General features: G+C 40.5%; 2 long non-coding RNA genes across 2 annotated transcripts in view; both read left to right on the top strand.

Annotated features, from left to right (window-relative positions):
• The window catches only part of LOC118170852, a 49,148-nt gene extending 34,592 nt beyond the window's left edge, over positions 1 to 14,556 (top strand). Inside the window, exon 4 of the long non-coding RNA XR_004752894.1 lies at positions 13,731 to 14,556. This is a non-coding gene — a long non-coding RNA (uncharacterized LOC118170852). The remainder of the gene's footprint in view (positions 1 to 13,730) is intronic.
• Positions 14,557 to 15,918: 1,362 nt separating this feature from the next.
• LOC118170853 lies at positions 15,919 to 18,371 on the top strand. The gene is made up of 2 exons (XR_004752895.1): positions 15,919 to 16,625; positions 16,997 to 18,371. It is a non-coding gene; the product is annotated as an uncharacterized LOC118170853 (long non-coding RNA).
• Positions 18,372 to 19,799: the final 1,428 nt, after the last annotated feature.

Here is a 19,799-nt window from a genome sequence, read left to right on the forward strand (position 1 = left end):
ATACAAGCCTTGCCCAACACTGGTTGAAGATGATGTGACGTAAGCAGTGATACAGTAAATGATAAGTTTTGTAAGCTCTGTTTACAGCGTTGAACAGAAATCTGCCTTTTACAATAAACTGGTACCTTTTTCAGAAAATGCCACTCTTTCTGCTTTCAAGTAAAACTAGAATTTAAAGGAAGGCTTTGGATTTGTTCCCAATTTCCTGTCTAGTTTCTTTTAATAGAGGAGAAATCAACAGCACAGGTGATAACAATCCTTGTAGGAATTATTTACTATGAACATGTGTGTATTTCACTGGGAGTTGAGGAAAATCTAAGACACAAGAGTTCTGACTGTCCTCTATGAGCAAAACAACAAAAAAAAGGGAAGAAAAATGAAGCTCCTGTGGAGATAATTGAAGCTGAACCATTTCTTATGCTCTTGAGAAGAGCTGCAGAAAGCAAATTGTATGAAAAGAACAAAGGGGGAAATGTCATGTGTCAGCCCTCCCCATCCTCTTCTTGGCTGCATGCCCAGTCTCTAAACTCCTATTAAGCTTTGCCATAGCAACAATACCAGTGAAGCATTTTCCAGTCCAGAGCATACCTCTTGCTGCAGATTTAGGGAGGAGAGATCTTGAAACTGTTTGTCTGTAACCTTATACTTTATTAATCATGAGCCTATGAATAAGTGGGTGCCCAGAAAGGTTAAAAAACAAATGAACAAAAAAACCCAAGCCCCCAAAAATACAATCAAAAAAAGCAAAGCAAAATGCAACCAAAGAACACCTGTGTGATAAATGACTGAGTCCCAAGTAGGACCTGCTTTCAAAGAGGAAGTAAACTGAACTCTGCAATAAAAATGCTTTACACTTTCATGGAAAAACTAAGGATGTGCTGTGCTCTGAAGGGTATTGAAAAAATGGTAAGCTGTGGGATAGCTGATGTTCCCACTGAGAAGGACTGCAACAAAGCATCCTGGAGGATCACAAGGATGTTGTGCGTTCAGTAAGAATACAGCCAGTACCAGAGGACTAAAAGCTATTTAGGCATATGTAGGTTTTTATGGACATGACAGCGTGTAATCTTAAACCTGGCTTCTTATTTTGAACTGCTCTAAAATGTGGTAAGTCAAGCTTTGAAGAGGTGAGGACATAGGTCACTACCTGCAAATGAACTCATGTTGAGGCCATGATCCTGCAGTAGTACTCATCTTTGCTGGCATGACAATTAATTAAGAAAGCATTAGAAAGCAATGATTTTGGCATCACATGTGCTGGAACTTTGTAGATGTAAGTATACATAAGCACAGGATTCTTTAAAGTTTTCAGCGTACTCCATTAAAATAAATGCACACATAGCTGTGGTTATATACCTGGAAGGAACTGCTCTGTGCTCCGTAATGTCTACTTCTATGTTTTGTAGTTTGGGGGAAAATGCTACATCACGGTTTAGTCTTGATGCCTTTGCCTTACTGTCTGCTAATGCTAGGTAGTCAAAAACTGGGACCTGCAAGGGTTGTGTTTGTCAAAAGAAAAACCATTGGTAGGAATCAGTTTTTGGTGCACCTGTCTTTACAAAGGATGTATTTAGAGTCATAGAATCCTAGAACCGTAGAATGGTTTGGACTGGGAGGGACATTAGAGATCATCCAGTTCCAGTCCTCTGCCATGGGCAGGGACACTGCCCACCAGACCAGGTCGCTCATGGCCCCATCCAACCCAGCCTTGAACGCTTCCAGGGATGGAGTATCCACAGCTTCTTTGGGCAACCTGTTCACAGTAAAGAATTTCTTCCAAATATCTAATCAAATCTACCCTCTTCCTTGGTAAAGGAGGTGGTGGGGAGCTGCTTGCTAGTACTACTGCTGTTGTCAGAGAAGACATGCAGACTACTGCATTACTCAGTTTCATCTCATTTATGCAGTCTCATTTATTTGTAAGAGCATTGATGTTACCTCTTTACTATGTCTCTCTTCTTCCAGGTCTACTTAATGACAGAAGCGTAGGTTGCTCAGCACTGATCAATATCTCAAGACCTGTGCAAATCACTTGTAGAGATCTCTCCATATCCTTTGAAAGTGATTTTTCTTCACTGTTAAGACTCAGCAGAGTGGAACAGGGGCATGTGTTGTTTCAGATAAATTTAAAAGGGCATATTCATGTTTATCCAAAGGGTCATTGAGCATGCCCTGCTCTGCTTGTTACCCACAAATCAATTGTACAAATTGCCAGAGATCACTGATACCCAGGAGTGCAATATTGTCTTGAGTAGAGTTTATTCCTTAGCATACCTAAATTGTATTTCCACAGAGAATTTAAATTAATTGCCTTGCGCAGATGGCCATCAGCAGATCTAGAATCGTACTTCGACAACAGTTGATTTCAGTGGCAGTTCCAATGTATTTAGTCCTTCTTTCTGTCTTTGTCCCCTGGGTCAATATAATTATTCAAAGAAATCTTTATTGAATTGGTAGGAAACTACATGAGGTCAAAAAGTACCCTTATTTCTCAAGAGCCATCTTGGTTGGCTTGCAATATAATCTCACAAACAGTTGTACTTACATAAAGCAGAACTAGGATGAAAATAAGTGATAAAATGTAAGAACCTGTTTATGATGGTGCTACCACTGGAAGAAGAATACTCAAATTGTTCTTCACCATCTGAGGTGTAATACGAATGTGTCCTCTTTTGAAGGATAGTGGAGGAGGGAGGACAAGCTATGAACTGAAAAGATGTGGGGTGGATATATTCGGTATTTGCAGTGGAATGTGAATATGTAGTTTGAGCTAGTACATATTGATATCAAATAGTAATTTGATATTAATTTTGGAGTACACGTCCTTGGTAAGAGGAAATTGATTTTCAGCCTTTCAATACACATTTAGAAATTCTCTTTTGATACCTGTGGTTTAGAAATTACCATCCTACACATTTAGCACGTATAAAGCAGAACATACCTAAGTACAGATGCATCGTTGCTACACTTGCATAGTGTTATTTCATTGACTGTTCAGTCATTTAAATTGTTGGCAATCAAGATTTCATGCTGAGAAGTATATTGATTCTAGCTTGCTAATGCCAAGAGCAAGCTGTTTGTACTTTGCATGTTAGGGAAAGAGAGCACCTCTCCCACAGATCTTCTGTGTCTAGTTAGGTTGCTGAAGAGACCAGCTGGCTGTTTGAGTAGCGTTACTCCAGAAGACCACCTCTGGATAGAGGCAGGGCATTAGGAAAGGGTCACAGAGCACTCATCCAACTTGGTGGAGAACTAGAAAAGAGGATTTATTTTGAGTGATCTCAGCACTGTGGTATGCACCACATAAGTACTGCACAGGCTGTGATGCCTACTTTCACTTGCTTCCCTTTAGATTAAGAAAGGTTCTTGTCTCATGAGTCAGAGCCATTGTATGGCTGCTTGCTGGCAGCAGTGAGGTCTAAGCATGAAGTTTATGCTATATTATACGCTAAGCATCCTGTCTGTATCAAACCAAAATCTTTCGGAAACCCAAGATATAGATAATGCCAGCAGTGAAAGAGCAGATGTGCAAGGGTCTTAGAGCTTTTTACTGGGTTGTGTGGAGACTACACGTAGTGCCTGACCTCTCTCATAACAGTTTAAAAGGTGCTCTAGATAGACAGTGGTTCTGACCTTTCCATGTAACAAGTGGTAGCAGCTCCAAATCAGAGCTCAAACATCTTCAAACTTGTAGAACTTGTAGTAGCATTAGAAAAACAAACAAAAAAACACTTTGGACATGTATGTGTACTTAAAAAAGGTGTAGTACTACAGGAAATCATTCAGGAAAACATTTTACTGCATGTTTAAAACTCTTCTCTTCTGACACTTGGTTTCATTTCTCATTTTGTTAGTTTTATTGCAAATCTGAGTTAATTCCTGCCAGAAGAAAACAGATACGTATTCATGTCAGCAAAGCATAACATAACTGGTGTGGCCATAACAGAATGAGACGGTACCAAAGCCAGTAAACCTGGACTGATGGCAGAGCTTAGCTTGGGTGCAGCATAGTAGTATAAGGCAATGTGATGTTTCACTGCACAGCGTGCGTGTCCCAGCTAGTACTTCTAGTTTAGATTTCTCTGCATTGCCCTTCGTTTGGGATGCAGGCATGTTCAGAATAACACAAGTCTGAGATGTTATTTTCAGGTGTGCATATTTCAGTATGATGCAGATAGTTCTGGCAAGGAGCACTTTAAAACTTCATTTTGGTGCTGTTCCCTGCTTGGAGGGGGGGAAATTATTCATCATTTTTATATGTAAAGGTCTATATTTTAGAATTAGTGGAGAAAGATGAACAATTTAGTTTTTATATTTACTCCAGGACACATAATTATCTCAGTATCCTCCATATGAATGAATATATACAGAACGCCAAATGGTGAGTGCAAGCACTTTTAGATTAGATCATTCCACTTCAGAGATTTTTTTAAAACTTTTAGTCTTTCAGGAAAAAGTGTTTTTAGTGTTGGAGTCAGAAGTTAGCCAATTAGGTCCATGCCAAAGCATCTAATTAAGCAGTTTATTTTTCAAAAACAACTGAGGCCAATAAGAGCAGATGGTTCTCAGCACTTTAGAAATTCAGGCTGGTTATTTCAAGTCAGTGCAGATGGAGTTGCCTAGCTTTACAACCTACACTTGAAAATATTTATCTTGGCTATTAATATAGACACTTTTTTTTTTTTTTTTTTTTCCAATCTAGTCTACTGTGTGTTTATGAGATAAGGCCAAGGTTTGAGTTTGGCCCACGAAACGTCTAGTATACCCATCTTCATGTAGAGAACCGGTGACCTCCATGCTGTGTCTTTATGGTGCTGGTTCCTCCAAGCTGGGTGTGTGGCTCAGGCAGCATTTGGAAGTGACAACCCTCAGTTGCTCTGACAGTCCATGGAGCCGGTTTCTGCAATTGCACAAAGCCAGCTATAATGTTTTAAACTGCTCCAGGAGTTTGTGTGGAGCCCGTTCCAGGTCTATGAACCGCAGAAGTGGTATAGGTATGTAAGTCAAAGAAAAGCAGCAGCAAAGCCCTTAGCTCTAGAATCTATACTCATTTTTCCCTACCATATCAGTAAGTGAATTTACACTTTTTGATAGCTCTACTTCTATTAGACACAGCCTTCCTGTGCAAGCAAAACACTGATGGTGTCCAAACAGGTTGCCTAGAGCTTATTTGGTGAGTATGCCCCTGATGAGTGCTCAGGTGGGGCCACTTCGGGCAAAGCACCAGTCGGTGCAATAGAGCAGGAGCAGGGTGTTCGCTGAGACCCTTGTCTGAAGCTGGAGTTTCAGAACAGCAGGAGGCTGAGAAAAGAATTGACATACAGGTTAGAGTGATGAGGGAAAGATAAAGGAAGTAGTGTTGGGACCTGTGAAGAGGGAGATCATGAAACTCCCAAATGTTTAAAATTTGAGGTCTGGCTGACTTGTTCATAGGAACATAAGTTTACAATCAGTTTCAAGGCACTGTAGAAAAATAAGCAAGGCTGGAAATTGGCTCCTAACTTGATAGCATTGCTTTGTATAACCAGATTCTGCTCATTAAATCCTTTTTAGTTCTACGTCTACAAATGGTATTGATGTTTGTATACTGTGTGCATTCTGAGTGCATGGGGATATGAAATCTGTGCACCACTAACTTATGTCACAACAAATGCAAGTGCTGAAAGACTGTTTTTAAGGCTGTTTGGAAATGATTAAAGTGCTTTTATAGAGCTTCATGTTACTGTTGATCTTTGTGGTTCTTTTAAGGTATGCCAACACATTGCTAGAAAAGTGCCAGATTAAAAATAAGGTTGCAAGCATGAATTTGTTAAAGACCTAACGTGATACTAACATCTGTGCTAACATGCTGACTCATCCCATAACAAACTTTTATACAGAATGCTTTAAAATATCCTTATAGTGAAGAACATATAACAGAATTCTAAAGTATCAATAATTTATATCATTTGTCACCAGTATTCATCTGTGTCATTTCTGGCAATTACGTAGTTGTTACTCAGAACTGTTTCTTTTAGTGCAGCTTTTAGAGATGCAGTTAGGGACTGCAAATTGTAGTTATTTCACTCTGGTGTGTTCCTTGGTTTTATGAGTGGTGTTTTTTTCTCCAAATACATTGATAAAGCATTGAGAGTCACAGTGTATCAGCTCTATTATTTAGATAATTTTGCCTGCCAGAGAAGAAAAAATTTCATCAGATGCTGTGGATAATGTGCTATGATTCTACCCTTGGTGCCGATGCATTTCCTAATTACAGCTAACGTCACTTCTGTGGTGACCCCTGTTTTGGCCTGGAGGATTGCTCCCTGTCTCTGTATTGCTGCAGTCATTTTATTTATGTCTACACTGAGCCCAGCCATGCAGGTGTGCTGATGCAAGGAAGAGCAGGGTGCAAAAATTATCATCTTGTATGGCTGCTGATGAAACAAGTTCTGTCTTGAACTTGAAATAACATTTTAATACTAAGCAAGAGGAAAATGAATTTTTAGCATGGCATATTTCAATGTAGGATATCCTGAAGGCAGAAGATGATGTGTTTTGAATGTTTCCTTGATATCTTCATAATATCTTAATAGTGAAATTCCACCATTTAGGTCACGCATAAGGGATAATAAACTTGCCATTTCCCTTCAAGGATAATAGGATTAGCATCTATATACAGAAATATAATAAGCAGAATATTAGACTGTAAAAATCTTATTCTAGAATACTTTAGCTGGATTCATCAGATATCAAGTGAGACAACTTCAAGTTTTATTGATTATAAATATATCAATATAAATATATATATAATATATACTGGAACTATTGCTGGTATTTGATTACTTCTCATTCTTTTTTCTTCAATGAATGAGAGAATTGTGATTAAAAGCCTCCCAGCATTTACCATATTCCCTGCAGTATTTGTAACAGCATTAATAGAAATCTATAGCAAATTGCCTGGAGGGCATGCTAAGTGCCAGGACTGTCTACAGAGGCAGATCACCCCATAAACGCTCATCATTGCCACATTTAATACGCCGTCTGGCTTGCACACTGGTAGCCTAGCAGTGAATTTTAGTTCGTTGCTTGTCAGTAAAGGAAGCCCCTTGCTTCTAATTGTTCTCTATTATATCCTTAAATAGACTACATTTCTTTTGCTTTCTTAACTGTTTTCTGCCTTTTGAATAATAAAAAGATGGCTGCTTGGCTGGTGATGTCGGGAGGAGTACTTCAGTCTCCTTATGGAAGGGATGAGGACAGCTAGGGTGTGAATTGGGGAACAAATCACTGATATGCCTGCTAATTTATTCTGATAAATAACCTCAATTGTATTATGCTTTGCAGCTTGCAGGAAAATGTTAACTTCCTCCTAGTTCCATTTCTTCTTTTCACCCGAAGAAATAAGACAAAATCGGCTTCCTAGCTGGCACTTCTCAAGTGTTTACTGTTCCTGCCATGCCCTAGTCAGGATGGATCTCTGGTATTACTGTGAATGGCACACATTATTTGGGCCATGATGATGTATTTTGCATAGAGTTTTGGGCTCTTACTCTGTAGCTGCATTCTGTCACTTCATACACGCTGCACATTCCATCAAGCTAATAAAGCAGTTGTTTGCTATGCATGACCCGCTCTGGAACGCGGCTGACTGATAACTGCAGCATTTTAAATCTAACACTGTATCATTAGACCTGCTGCCAGGCCCTCGGTTATATGTCAGAAATATTTCTTGCCACTGAAACTTTAGAGGGATGGAAAGTAATTTTATAGGGTCATTGCAAACTTGCATGATGTAAAGTGCAGGGATCCATCACAGCTAAGGCATTAACTACCAGGCTTCTGGGTGTGGAGATGTGTTGACACCAAAACCCCCAAGAAAATGTATCCCTCGCGGTACTGTTACTCTGTATTGGGTATGAAATCAGTTCAGCCTTGTGCTACCTCTGCTGAGATCCCTGGAGTCTGGGTGCCTTAAATATAGAAGAAAGGGAATGTCTCTGGGGAAATGTGTCCCCCCGCCCCCCCCCTTTTTTTTTTTCCTCGTCTGAAGTAGCCAGTCTGTTGAAATTCAGTGTACATCCCTTCAGAAAGGCTTGTCTGGTAGTGGTAGTTTGCTACTGGTGTACCAAAGAAGAAAAAGCTGAAGAAAAACTTCCATTGTGAAAAATGCATCAAATGCATGTTTAACTCCCGTTGTATAAGCTGTTTCTTTTCTGGTATATGCAATTATTTTAAGGATTATCTTAATCCATTCCTTGGGAAAATGGAGCTAGTAACTTGGACTTCACTCGGGGGATTGAATTTTGGGGTGTGATAATCTTCTGGGCGTGTGATTGCCTGGGCAGGCATTTTGAGGGCCACTTAATGTCTGTTCAGTACCTTTTTCACGTTCATTATCTGTGTAAAAAGCTTATATTGATGCTCAGTGATTAGTGGTGAGAGATTGAGTAGATCTTCAGTTGTGTGTAACTGAAGAGAAGGACTGGAGTCTGTCACTTGGCGCACAGCCCCTCACTGCCTATGTTCTAATGTAGAATAACAAGTTCTGAAAGGGAGGCCTGAAAAATGATACGCTGCTATGGGATAACAGTTTAAAGTACCTGACGAAGGAGCAGAAGATCATGCAGAAGTAGGATATATATGTGTATGAAGAATCTACTTGTAAACAAGACATGCACCACAAAGCTTGAATTGCATCGGATGAAGTTCTCCGATCTATGCATACCGCTATCCTTCCCTTGCCACCTTGGTACCTGTCCGTATTTCGCATGTTCTGATCATCCTGTTAGGGACATTCTGGAAAACCTGCCGATGGCCGAGTAAAAATGCGAGGTGGGAGAGTGGTAAAAGATCTGTGAGCATGGGAGATCATTAGAGAGGCAGGTGTAATTTACCTTCAACTACTGTGCTCTAGTCTGAATATCAGACTTGGCCCAATTGTTCTGGATGGTGTGTTCTTGAATAAGATAATACAAGAAAATAGTTCAGTCCTGTGTTCCCTCTAAATACAGATAACTATATAAGAGGTTAGTGTCAAAGGCTGAGGCTCAGAGGCCTCATTCAATGCTTTTATTTCTGAGTGTCCAGTATCACATATGTGAAGACTGGCTTATTCTCAGAAGTGCAAAGTTCAGAGATGTGACTTTGTTTTCTTTGTGGTGCATGATGGACGTTGAAATTCTAGCCAATATTCATCTGACTTAGCTGCAAGAATTGTTTTCATGTGGAAATGGTACTCCGGCTCCATGCTTTTTCATTACAAGCTTTTTGAATTCTGAGAGACGCAGAGCAAAATAATTATAGTGGTTTGAGGAGTCTTATTTCTTAGCATGTGGAACAATGGTCTCCGCCGCTGCTTTATGGTCACTAGGAGAACGAAAGAGAAAAGAGGAAATCTCACTTCTTGGACAGCAGTGTGTGTCTGCATTTTTTTCTTCAGTGGGAAGGAAAGTAATTTGGTTTGTAGTCAGTTACTGGGTGGCAGATGTTGTACAAATATAGGACAAAGACATGATCCTTGTCCCAGAGACTTTATAATCTGTGTATAAACAAGCAGCAGGTGGATACACCAGACGTGGGGAAACAAAGCAATGAGATGAGAGCCGTCAGCATCACAGGGATCATAGCACAGCAGCTGCCTGCTCATTGTTTGGTTTTAGATGGGTATCATGGCAAAAGGCAGTCTGGGGAGATTTGGAAAAGATTAATGTTGATTTGGAGAATTATTATTTATTGTGTGACTTATGCTGGAAAAATGTTGTTAACAATTCAAAGCAGAATTCAAAGACAGGTTTAACATTACGTTTAACATCCTGTTTCTTCAGGGGAAAAAAAAATCCTCCTCCCACCCCCATTTCTTTAGTGTAGAGCTCTATGGAATGATTTCCATGGTTCGCCAGTCTCTCAGTTCTAGCAATTATTTACATGGCACTGGAATATGCTTGTAATTTAATCATGGCATTTGCAATTCTAACCTGCAACTGTTTAGAGCTTTATCTTTCTGAACTGTGGAGCCATATCTTATTATGATCTGTCATGCAAAGTTTGCATTTTAAAATCAATATATGATAATCTAATCAATATACAGTGGGCACATGTTTAGATGACCTGTTATTGCAGCCAAAAGTTATGTTAAATTACTTATTACTGCATACTGGTTTTATGCCAAAATTCCGTGAGTCATTCTGGGTGGCTTCATCCTGGAAGCCCTTGTAGCTATAATTCCTCCTTTCTGTTGCCATCAGACCTCCTTCCCATTCCTCTTCAGACTGCACTTCAGTTTCTCTGTAACCACTACTCATACCCTGTATTTCTGCTCAACTATTAATTACAGATTATACTTCCACTTATATTTATAGCTAGAAAATTTCTGTTCCTGGTACCAAATGTTTGTGATGCGTCTTTCGTATATGTAAATGTATACTTTCCAAAGCAGCTATACAACTTGGTGATAATGCCTTTCAGTACTCATAGGACACTTTTTCTTTGTAACTGCACACTAGTATTAATATGCAAGATAAAAATGTAAAAAGCAAGCTGTGCAAGGCAAAAACCAAACAAACCAAAAAAGCCCACCTCTGCTACTGCCTCCAATTAATCTCATTGCAACTTTAAAAGGATGTCAAAGTCTTGTTTTCCCACACCACGCAATCAGTGCCACTATTCAGCAGAGTTAAAGTTGCCTCTTGCAAGGTACTCTGCATTAAAATCCCAGAACCATGAACTGCTGCGAGTTAGAGTATTCAGGGGAAGTACCACGGCATGTTTATTCCGCTTCTGTGTTGTTTCTGGGTGTGTATCACTGGCCACTGCAGAGAAGATACAGCTAAAGGAACTTCTGTTCTGCTCCTCAGAGGCTGTTCCTACGCTCTTGCTCAGTGCATGCTGACAGGAGCAGGGGTGCATTTTACAGCTCCGTGTGAGAATACCAAGATGAAACTTTACCACACTAATTTCATTTCAGAGTATCTGGGCCACCCTCTCACTGTAGCAAATACGTACTCAGATTTATTAAACAAGTGAAAATGGAGGAATCAGCAAAGATTTCCTTGGGCTTAAACCCCTGCTCTGTGGCTCAAGAGACCTGGTGTTAGTGGTGAGCTCTGAAAACCTCTTGGGGAGGCAGAATTATTCCCTACTTTGGTTTTGCACTGGTAAAGTGTGCCTAACAGTATCTTATTTCTCACTTTCTTTATTGAAAACTTCTTGGATATGCAGTTTATTTTATTAACTGTGATTTCAACTGGAGCCAGGAAGCTCAGGTTTAATATAAGTAGTTATAATGAAAGCAAAGCACTTCAGCTATTGCTTAGGGCATGCAGCATAATCTATGTAAAGCAAAGGAGTCTAAATTCATGTGTTCAAGGCTGCCCTTAATTTAAGCTCCATTTTTTTTAAATGTTGAACCACATGCTACAACTCTAATGTTACAGAAACTGCTTTCTGAGAAAAGCCATGTGTTCAGGTCAGGGAATTTAATCTGAATCGGGACTTCAGCAAGAAGTCCAAGAGGGCATTTCCCAAGAGAAATGGCTACTGCTGTGAACCAAGGTTGCAGGACCTGGGCTGTTACGTGTGACCTGCAGGTAAAGGTAGTCACAGACTTGGCAGTTGAAATGGAGCAATAGCTTTATTCTTTCTGCACTTTTGCCACTGATTCTGAATGTTAATGTTTCCTTAGTGTAAGCTTTTGGTGGTGTTTATTAAACACATGCTCATGGTTGCTGCACAATGTATCCTTTTTTTTTTTTTTTTTTTTTTTTGCAAGACCACAAATGTTCAGACAGCAAGCAGTAAAGAATGAGTGACTGCTTCTTACAAGTCTAACTGTGAGAAAGCAACAAAGGCTGGTAAAAACATTTTGAGCTCTCATTTACACACAGCTCTAGCCCATGTGGGAGAGGCTTCTCTACTTCTGTGCATCTATATCTGCACTTAGAAAGATATGTTCCCACTGAAGCCAAAGCTGGCATTTTTATGCATGCAGTCTTGCACACGGTCAGGTGTAGTAGTATCTGGCATGATACTAAACGTGAGAGCAACAGGTGAAGTGGCTTGGTACCATGCTGTGATTACAGAGAGTTTTTTGTTTGATAATAGTTGATACTTAAAGAGCATGTCGGGGCTGCACCAGCCCCTTGTCCATCAAACAGAAATGAAAATCATATAATAACACTTTTTTTCTTCCCCAGGGTTTAATTAACTGTTCTTGTTGCCTTTATTCTGGGTGTGTGCATCTTACGGTGTGTTTGCAGTGGTAACAGCACAGTATCTGTATTCTAGCCAGTACCTCCAGGACACTCAGCTGCTCCGGTGCAGCAGGGAATGCTGCGGAGGAGCAATCAGGACAGCGTGCTTCTGGGAAAGCTGGCCACTGAAGTGGCAGGAGAAGAAGCTGCAGGCTATTAGAGATTTTGCTTCTGAGGTATTCTTGGGGGAGAGCAGCGAACAGGGTCTTAGGAGAGCTGGGCTTCTGATGTGCAAAATAAAGAAGCAAAAGCAACCGGGTAAGTGGGAGTGAAGATCTCAGCCCCAAGGCACTTCTTCCTTTGGTTTCCCCAGCCACCCCCTCTGCAGCAGTGCTCTTCAGAGGTGGGCTGTTGTTCCACGGAGGGGAGAAGCGCCTAACAAGAGGACAGAGACAGCTTACTAATGTGGAAGAAGCTGTCAGGTTTTGTAGACTTAAATATCTGCTCCCAGTTCTGGTTAACCTTTTATACGCATGCATTAATAATAGAGTCATGCAGCATATGAAAACAATGGCTTTGTGAATCTCTGGTTATATTCATACATAAACATATCTTCTAGAAGAATTGTTTTCTTTTCAAAAACACATCAGTCATTGCATCTTTATACTTGATGTTATTCAAACTGAGTGTAATGCTACGGTTTCATCACAAGGTATAAAAAATACCCTCTAACTCATAAAGGCTGAGGAATGTGCTCTTTGCTTGAGACAAACACATAACCCCATTTCCATTGGTGGCATGATGCCTGTGCATCAAGGGTGTGGAGGCATAGATCATGGAAATGCTGGATTATATTTGTGACCCTCAAAATGCCTGACTTGTTTACCAAATTTGAATAAGTTAGCAGCTATATTTAGCGGGGGAGATGACACTTCAAAACCTTCTGAAAACATGGATTTTAATTTAACAGGGAAACAAGAATCAGGGTCCAAAATGAAATTTAGTCAGCATAAATTGGTTTGCCAACTTTGCCTTCTATAGCTGGTTTGAAATCCCACTAGTGGCTGTCTTTAGTTCCCTGTGTAGTCCTTTGGTCTGTTAGGCCAGGAAGCATCCCAGCTTTCTCTGAAAATCTCTGAAAAATCTGTCATTTGGTTCGTGCTTTCAAGACTTTTGCTGGAATGGAAGTTAGTTCTTAACTGGGCGGCATGGTGTAGAACAGTCAGTGTCACTGGTGTAGGACCTTCTGTGGGAGGAGCTGTAGTAGTTACTTCTCCGTGTTTTCCAAATAGTGACCGAGTTACTGTAAGAAACGTACCCTCAGCTATTCTTAACCAGCTAATGAAGAGTTTTATTTTGTAGTTGCTGACAGTTTCCTCAACTGTTATATTCTAGTGGGAAATCTGTTTTTTAACTGAGACTGACGTTTTTAAATGCATCTAGGTGCTGAATTTCCTCTGGGACTGTTATGTCTCTCACAGGAACTTTTGCACCCAAATACGACCCAGATCCAGGCACTTTTAGGTTTATTCAGGTGTCTGAAGCTCTGTTCTGTTCCAGTCTTTAAGGGTGGCAGCGCAGGAAGCTGATGGGAGTGTGTGCTCCAGGAGGCTATAGTGGCTGTCTCATCACAGATGCCCTAGAGCCCAGCTGCATGCTCACTGAAGTCAATGGAAAGAATCTCTTTAACCTTGTGAGCTCTTTATTTAGCCCCTGAGCTCATCAAGCCTGTAACTGTCGGTTTATTTTATGTTTCTACGGTTTGGGCACCACAAGACTCTATTCCTACATTGATTTCCGGGCACTGTCACATCAATACAGTTAAGTTAAAGATATATTTATTATTTTTTACAAGTACTTTCATTATTTACCATCTCATTTCTGTGGTGTTGCTGTCACTTTGCTGAGTTCTTTTTTGCGTGCTAACAATTTAGAGGGACAGGTGGCAGAGAGGCTCAGCTTTATGTTTCTACTAATTCTGACCAGTGATCTTAGGTTCTAGAAAATATTTTTGAAGTTACAAGGTCGCTGCCTGGGAAATCAATGAAACATTAATACTTCATTTTGTTACATACCGGAGTAAAAGCAGACTGTAGTGTGCTTGCTGCCTTGCGGCGGAATCTCAGTCAGCTTTAAGAAATGAATGCATGTTGTGGTAATCTTCTGTGAGCAGATGTAGGCCAGTCTCCTCCTCTGTGCAGCAACAGCCAGAGCGAGGGATGTATGGTCATATCTCCTGGGTGCTGCTGTAAGATGTGTTCTAAGTAAATATCATCTTGGGAAGCTGATGTCCTGCTGATGCTGTGCTCTATACCAGGAGCAAAGTATCTCACCTCATATGCCTCGGTTTCTCTATGGTAAGGACAAGTGCTGCTTTCTTTTCCATACTGACAGCCTGAAAAGAGCACTAGAGTTCAGTGCTGTTGAGCTGTTGCTAGAAACTCCTGAAATCCCTCAGGTTTCAATGAGCACTCTACAACGGTGGGTGGGGGTCAGGGTATTTGAGGGAGTGAAATGGAACAGCTATGGGGGAAAGCCAAGTTTTGCACCAGCGTTGTGTCGCCTTTGGCATCTTGCAGAGAGAAGTTAGCCATCTGTTACTTCTGTGTAATAAGATGGGGGGAGAAAAATGTAAAGCCAAAGACAGGGAATAATATAAGGTGTGATTCCACCAGTTTAGTTTGCATAGACTCAAAAACACCTCTGGAAAGGAAAGTTCTGTGGCTGGGCTCTAAATTAATCTAAATGCTCCATTTATTCCTGGGCTGCTTGCTAAAATAGCAAGGCATCAAGCAGCCAACCGGATTTGACATGCAAAAGTGCAGCTGAGATTTGGACAGGCTGTCAGGCCATAAAGTCCCTTTCATTGGCTCAGCTTCATCCTGACAATGTGCTAAGGCTGTAAAGTAGATAAGTGCACATACATGCACCATCCAGATCTCTTTGAAGCGTTGAGGCCGCAGCCTTCCTCACAGGCTGATAAGGCTTTGGATGAATTTCTGGCTGTCAGATCTTATCCATCTCATTCAGGCGCTTTTGAACATCCACAGCATTGTCAACAGTAGGTGCTCTGGGCTGGACGTGACTAAGCAGGTATGCAAAGGGCTTGCAATTGGCTACTGCGGTAACTTTACAGTGCTCAGCATTTATCTGTAATTTGATTCTGAAGCAATGCCTTGTTATGCATAATAACGTCTCTATGATATCTTCAAATAAAAAAGAAGAAGTGGAAAGTACTGCAAAAACCTGACCACATTCCTCTGGAAAAAATCAAAAACCAAACCAAAACTAAAAGCCACTATGCAGGAGAGGAGAAGAGGGGGAAGCTGAAACTGAGTTCCTCCAATCTCATAAGAATGCTGTGATGCAGTTCTAAACAGTTGGTGTTTTGTGACCTTTGGGGTCTGCAAGCAGTACTTTTTGGGTGCCAGAGTTGGCAAGAAGATTAAACAGCCTGGACGGAATGCTACACTGAAGTAGCTGTGCTGCTGCTAAGACGTTGAGTTTCTCCTGGTCCAAGTTACTTTCCTAGCTGTATTTCTATGACATCAGGAAAGCAATGTCCTGCTTGGTGTGTTCATCATTCATCACATTTTGCCTTTTCTTACCTTCATCCAGATTCCACAGGTAATGGTATCTGTGGGGCAAGGAGGGTCAAAGCTTTTATGTATACAGTTAATGGTAAAAAACTGCCTAAAAATTTCTAGTTTTGGAACAGCAGCAAGACAGTGTTGGTGGATCTGATAAATGCAAGCATGCACAAAAATCCACTTTAATCAATTTTCATTATAAAATTCCCCCAAATCCAGCAGGTGGCAGTGAGCAACAGTTTGAAATTCAAATGCTGCAGAAGGGAAGTATAATTTCCATTAGTGAAACTAAAAGGATACTGGATTCATTTAGGAGCTAAATGGCACAATTGTGGCTGGTACATGAAGGCATCTAAACAAATGAATCACTTTTCAGACTGGTAGCTTCTAAGTCAGCCTTAGAAGGTGACATCTTGATCCCTCCTTTGCTGCTTTGTAGCTCCTCGTCGGGCAGGCACTATAGCTTTATGCTGTGATGCAGTGCTGTGCAGATAAGGGTTGTTAGCTTTACAGTATAGAAAACAATTCACTCTGCTAGATTAATGGAAATGCAGAATGTCTTTTTGAATAGCTCATTTTACATCAAAGTCTTTTCATGGGAGGTATAATGAATCGAAGTGTGATAGGCAATTTAATTCATTACAGCTGTCAACCAGTGAGCAGTGCTGCACTTGATTTGTTTTGGTGCCTCTTGCAGGTTGCTGCCAAGGTGTTAGTCATTACACTTCATTTTGTGAACTACCCAGGTGGTGAAAACAGAAAAAGTTGCTGGGCAGAATGGGAGCAGAGCTTCCTCCTCTATAGATGTGAGGAAAATGCTGGAAGAAAAAGCAAAGTTACGCTGCCCGAGCACTTGTGCAGAGAGGTAAACGTTTGAGCCTTTGTTTAATTATGTGACATTGGTGGTTGAAATAAGATACAAATGCATCTTGTTGTATCTTGGTATAGTTGACCTTTCTCTGAAGGGAGCAAGTAAATACTTTCTGAAATAAGCAAAATAGACATCTGAAAATCCAGTTTATTAATGTGTTTATTCACTTATCTAGCAGCTCAAATATAAAACTCCAGCTCAGGTGCTACTGGCCATAACTAACACCTGTCAGTGCAGAGGATTGTTTTCTGTTTGTGCTCTTCTATTCTTAGGGCATCTCGTCTTCCATGGAAATGAAAAGCTGCTTTTGTGTTGGAGGTGTCCGGCAATGTGACTACTTAGGTATTATGCTTCGTTTGTTTTAGTGTGACTCCAGCTGAGAGTAATTCCCAGAGGCAGCAAGCGGAGGGCATCAGTTGGGTGATTGTGTGTTTTGGCTCTGAGGCTTCCTATGGTCTACTTCTTGTTTAGCCAGCAGACTTCATAGTTTCTAAGTTCTCAGATGGACCCGCTGATTTAGTCAGTGCTGAGGAACACATTACAAAGCATTCAGAAGCATACAAAATGAGTGCTTTGGCACAGTGAGCTGATACAGCATGGTTTCGTATTATGGGATGGGGAAAATGACAGTGCCCTAGCTCAGTTAACTCCAAATGCTGCTGTTTGTCACCGGAGAGGTGGCTGCCTCAGCAACTTCTCCTGCCATCACTAATGCATCCTCCCGAGTGATGGATTGAAAGGTGCACTCTGCATCTCCATGTGTCAAAACAAATAAATTGATTTCAGTCGTTGAATACAACAGCTAATCTGAATGTAAAGAGAAAACTGAATTATAAGAGATGATTTATGCCACTAAGGTCATGTCATGGTGAAGTAGGACTCAATATTCTCTCCACAAACTGGAATACCATAAAAAGGACAATAAAGAAACCAATTTAGACAGAGCCAAGCTCTTCTCTGCAATAATTGCTTGATTCTGGCAGGGCACTGGTGAGATGAATGCATCACTCTGTGTGTGCTAATCCAGCATGGAACAGAATTTGGACTGTGTTACACAGAGGGACAATGATTTATGTGAATATGGAGGTAGCCTGGGTTTGAAATTGATTACAGGTTTCAGGTCTTTGGATGCTCTTTGGGAGATGGCAGGCTTTATCACCAAGTTGCTGTGGATTACAAAAAAAAATCAACAAGCCAAAATCACAAAAGCAAACATCTTATTTTTAGATATGGTGTCCTCTGCATCAAATCAAATACCTGATTACTTCAGTCACATACAAGAGTATATGCAGTGAACTGGATTTTTCCCTGGAATTCAGTAATGGTCCCTGAACTACTGCTTTTTGGGAGCTGTAGAGATTATACAGGTGGTATTTTGGGTACTTTGGGCTTCTGAGAAAGCTGGTGTGCTTTTTTTTTTTTTTTTTTTTTTTTTTTTAACCTAGTTGATCAGCGGGGGTGGCATGTGAGGAAACTTTGCAAGGTGATGAATGCTGTGAGAGGTACCATATGCAGTGAAAGTTGTAGAGCTGTGTAGGAAGTAGGTATTTTTGTCATGCTTTACATTCTAGAAGATAAAATACTTTTAAAATCTCTAATAGAGTGTTAGGATATTTTAGATGGATCTAAAGCTTGCACTTTGAGGAAAAATTAAAAAATGATTTTCCTTATGATCTTCAGAAAATATTTTCTATACTGAAGCTATGCAGGCAGTCTCTAATAAAAAGCCTGACAATAAAATTAATTCAAATAATTGATTTGCAATAATTACAAATGCTTTGATTTTTTACTAAAATGTCTGCCTTGCATCTGTCACTCTGATTTCAGCTAAATACTTTTGACCTTTGGTAGGCAGTAAACCAAAACCTGAATGTTTTGTTTTACAAAACAAACCCACTTGGAAGATAATGCAGCTTTTTTTTTTTCATTCAGCCCTTCCCTGAGCACAGCCCTTGGCTTAACCCCTCCTGGGCTGCAGCTCTGCTCTGTGCCCGTTCTCAGGTACATGTTTGGGTGAGCCCTGCCGGGCAGACAGGGGTGTTGTGGTACCAGCTGATCAAAATGGCTTGAAGTGAAAAAGTTCCAAGTGTAAGTTTTTTCCTGTTTTTACTACATTGTTTAAAATCAAATAAAACTGCCATTGGGCCAAAAGTGTATTTGCAGCTACAAGGTGAGTCAGGATTTTTCAGCCTTCTCCCATTTTTGAGCAGTGGCTGATAGTTGGTCCTGTCCTGATCAGGCTGTACCATCTCCTGTCACTTTTAGCTGATGTGGACCCCTCGACGGCTGGAGGCTTGAGTGGATGCAGTAACTGCCTGTGCTAACTCACTGCTGGGGTCTGTTTCTTGTGCTTGGATTGCCTAGCTGCTTTTTGCCTGAAGCTTTTTTTTTTTTTTTTTTTTTTTTTTTTTTTTTTTTTTCCCTTTCTGTAGTTAATTATAGGATTATAATTGCCAATTAAGTGATAAGCCACAAAAGAGTTTGTATTCCTGAGGTACTGGTGCATGCATCCAGTGTATTGTGCAGCACAAGCAGCATAGGAAGTGACACAGGATGCTTAGGAGGTCATCATAAAAGCCAGCCATTTTTTTTCCATTGTCTATTGTGAACTTTAGAAAAGAAGACATCAAAGGTCTGAAATGGAGCTGAGATTTCCTTGTGGACAGCGCAATTAGAAGCGGTAACAGAAATTGGATGAGGAACAGAATGAAAATTCCTCAAAACCCTTCATTCCTCTGCTCGGAGTCAGTCCTTCCCTACAGTCTAGTCGCTGTCTGTCAGCATGGGCTCCATTTTGCTTCAAGTAATGTTTAACACGGAGATGCTGAATCATTCTTAGGTTAGTGGATAGCAGTGAGAAGTGCTCACACTTTGATTCAGGCTGATCAGGGACTTTAGATCTCCTTCAGCTCTTTGCAACAAGAGAATGCATCTCTCTCATTAGAGAGAATACTTTTCCTCGGAAGTTTCATCACCGTTAATGTATTAGTGCAATAATATTGCAATCACCCAGCAAGTCCATGTTTTGGATATATATGGTTAACAATATTTTCAAACAGAAAATAATACCCTACCAGATTTCGTAGAAGATCTATACAGGTAAGAATTCAGATTGTTAATTAATGCAAATCGGTATAACATCACTGCCATTAAATGGAGAATGTTCAT

This window comes from Oxyura jamaicensis, chromosome 8, assembly GCF_011077185.1.
Source record: "Oxyura jamaicensis isolate SHBP4307 breed ruddy duck chromosome 8, BPBGC_Ojam_1.0, whole genome shotgun sequence".
Lineage (NCBI taxonomy): Eukaryota > Metazoa > Chordata > Aves > Anseriformes > Anatidae > Oxyura > Oxyura jamaicensis.